This window comes from Varroa jacobsoni, unplaced genomic scaffold (genome assembly GCF_002532875.2).
Source record: "Varroa jacobsoni isolate VJ856 unplaced genomic scaffold, vjacob_1.0 scaffold_534, whole genome shotgun sequence".
Taxonomy (NCBI): domain Eukaryota; kingdom Metazoa; phylum Arthropoda; class Arachnida; order Mesostigmata; family Varroidae; genus Varroa; species Varroa jacobsoni.
Window position 1 is genome coordinate 5,556 of NW_019213436.1, and position 3,320 is coordinate 8,875.

General features: G+C 42.3%; 1 long non-coding RNA gene across 5 annotated transcripts in view; it reads right to left on the reverse strand.

Annotated features, from left to right (window-relative positions):
• Window positions 1-2,966, reverse strand: part of LOC111261219 (uncharacterized) — a 6,141-nt gene extending 3,175 nt beyond the window's left edge. For 2 of the 5 annotated variants that reach the window (XR_015311403.1, XR_015311404.1), the window contains exons 1-2: window positions 2,545-2,966; window positions 1,344-1,919 (exon numbers count right to left, since the gene is read on the reverse strand). This is a non-coding gene — a long non-coding RNA (uncharacterized LOC111261219). The remainder of the gene's footprint in view (window positions 1-1,343; window positions 1,920-2,544) is intronic. The other 3 variants (XR_002680851.2, XR_015311402.1, XR_015311401.1) reach the window with 2 other exon arrangements.
• Between the last annotated feature and the right edge of the window lie 354 nt (window positions 2,967-3,320).

Genomic DNA, 3,320 nt, shown 5'->3' on the forward strand with positions numbered 1-3,320 from the left:
AGCCTAATGCTCGGTTACTCCAAATTTGTACCTCAAACATAGTGTAGACGATTATGCATGTTATAATACAACTAAATGGGTATAACTCTCTTTGAATAATCATACGCCAACACGAATTCACAGGTGTACAGAAACGAGAGTGTTTTCAATATATCGGATATTATGATTTATAAGAGTTTTTTTTTTTTTTTTTTATAGTTTATAAGAAGTTTTCTATGATATTGTTGGTATACAGGCGGCTAGAACGACACTGGACATCTCTCATTATAGGTGTCTGTACGTGTAAGTAGCATCACTAACGAAACACAGTACAGCCTCAATGTTGAAAGTTCAACGAAGACAAAGTCAGCTCTAAGTAACTTGGTACTGGGCTAAATCGTACATTTAGGCTCTATTCCTGTGTAGGTTACGTACGACATGATCGTTTGCTATAGTGCATGCATGCGTATATAGATATAGTTCGTCATAGCACCCTTGATATATCTTGATACATGTTAGAAGAGTTGCGAAAAGGCGATCCAACCATGATCGACAAAAACATGCTGAGAAGGCGCTGGTTCGAGCTACGCCAATAATGTGCGCTGTATGAATGTCCTGCCTAACTAGGGCCGTCGGCATCCCCTACCATCTCTCAATGGAATTCACTAGACACTCAATTTTACGAATAAAAATTGATATACAGAATGAGCTCAGCGTAAGTATTACGTAAAACTGGCTAGAAACACTGTCACTATCCTGTTCATACAGTATGACCATTAACTTATGCAGCCCTGGTGTATCGCTGCGGCCGATACGGGTCTCCTCGTGCATCGCTGACGGTAAAGACCGACGCCGACTTCAAGCGCGCCCGAAGGTATGCTTACCACGACGGCCCTATGCTTCAGCCGATGGTAAACTAATAACATGCTTGGCAGCAGGGTTATTCTTATTCTTATCTGGTCATATTTTCCCGCTTTGGTCAAGGCCGGACAAATTAATCTTATTAACGCTAAGCGCTCGCAGTTTTTGGCGTATTGGCTTCAGAAAGTAACGATAATAACAGGCTGTAAAGCAAAATGTTATTCGCTTTAGAAACAGCTGTGTCATTGGATAGCATTAACTCGTTCAATTTTATATGAGTTTCCATCTTTTTTTTTTTTTTTTTTTTTCTTACTATGCATAGATATTAAAAAGAGCGCTTCACATGCTAGAAGTACAGGGTCACTCTGATTAGCGATCCGATTATTAATAAGTAGATTAGTATTTTCATATAATCAGATCTCATGTTTACATTTATAGGAAATAATGGTACCGAAGGGGCTTGGTGATAGTAGTAGTTGCTGGCCATTTTACTTAGCACGTACCTGCCACAGGTAAGATAGACTACGCGTCGCAGTTCAAGTAATAGCTATACGGTCGGCTGCTTATATTTGCGGCCATTCGAAAAAGCTATAAATCATAATAGACGGGCTTTTCAACGGGACGAGGAGCGAGACGAACAGAGCAAGCGAGAAACTGAGCGAGGGAAGATCGGTATCTGCTCGGCTGCAAGTCTTTGGGCTCTCGAGAGCCTCGTGTGATTTTTGAAAATGATCATCTGCCAGACACAACTGAGGCACGGGCTGTAGTTGAATCTAAATAAGGAACATGAACATAAAACACTAGGGGATATCTGGCAACACGCAACTATAATTTCAACGAACACATGGAGAAGTCTGTTTTCTGCGAAGAATATCTCAATCTGGACCTTTCCATCGAGACAAATCTGTGTCAGATTGCAGTTTACTGCGTTTTTATGAGCACCGATCTGAAAATCTTCACGCAACAAAACACGCGTCCAGATATGCAAGACGTAAGGTTCATATGCTGGCATACTTTTCGCGAGTGTGTCTAGAGAATCTCCTTTATTGCCAAGCAGACGTCAGCCTTTCGCACACTATCTGAAATTAGATAAAATGAGTTATGCTGAAATTCATTCTTTTTCTATCGCTTTCATTGGGATCAGAAGGAAGCGATCGCTCTCCAGCATCACATGGCACTCCGAGAGCGCTGCATCATGTGCCAACTTTTGGTGCACACAGAAATATGTATTTGTTTACCGGTGTTGAATCAGTACACAGCAATGAAAGACGAAAGCTGTAATACGTAAGGTCAATATTGCACACAGCACACTGGCAAGGTGCCTACAGAGCTAAGCTATCATTCTCGCACACGATTTTATCAGCTTCGTAAGTATTTGACGCCTATACGTTTATTACGTTTCAACTTTAGAGGGACTACGGCGATACGTATGATGCCATATCACGCCGAGGCTAAAAGGTTCTTAGCATTACATTGTATATTCGTATCTGTGAGATGTACTTGAATAGCAATATACCATACGACAGAATAGCAACAATTGATGCTGAGCGATCAAAGTTGCTGATTTCTACTGTAGTCTTACTACCATCTTGATACATAAGCGGCGGGTATTTCGTGCGATACTTAATTGTCTTTGAACTTTGAGAACACATACGTATGCCCAAGCTCTTTGGTGCATTGTAGTTTGTTGCTAGCCTTTCATACCTGTGGACGCATCACGCATAAATACAAGCGGGTCAGCCAGTTTTTCCGGTCACAGCCGCTTGACGATACACGTTATACTATTCTGTCGACAACGGTAGCGTGAGTTCATCTGTCTTCCTCTGCTGGTAGACGCGTAACGCGAAGGCGATCTGTATGCAGAGGAGGTACCGAAAGACGCTAACAAACAATAACATATTTTTGCTCACTCATACGTTAACACTCACAGACCTATTTGACATCCAGAACGAGTCAAAGGATCAGGTACCGTTGCATCTTTAAACTGGCTTTCTACTCTCCGGCAATAGAATAACAGTCTCTAGCTTTATGGCCTTATGTAAATGGACCTGTAAACGGAATGGGGTCGAAGGCTGGAATTACGATAGCCGCTAGCGATTTGCAGATCGGTTTCGCAACCGTATCAGGAGCGGTACAAAGCGGAGATACAGAGCGAATGACACTTTGTAAACCGTTCATGTCAATTATTTAACCATCAGCGTTAGAGTATTTACAATCAATGCGCTGCCTGACGAGGATATCATAGAAGACAGCTAGACGTGTCGTAAACAGCGTGTGACGTGGCTCTCGTTTCAAGTTTATTTTTTGCTTTGCTGAGCAGCGCTCGCTACAGAGCAGCCATTGCTTCTGTCATCAACGCTGGTTCTAGTAAGCCCGGTACGTGTTTGCTAGCGTCACGGCAACAATACCCTAATTTGATACTTCGTGAAAATATATGCACAGACGTGGGCGCCCTCGACTGCGTGTGTCGTCTTATCTGT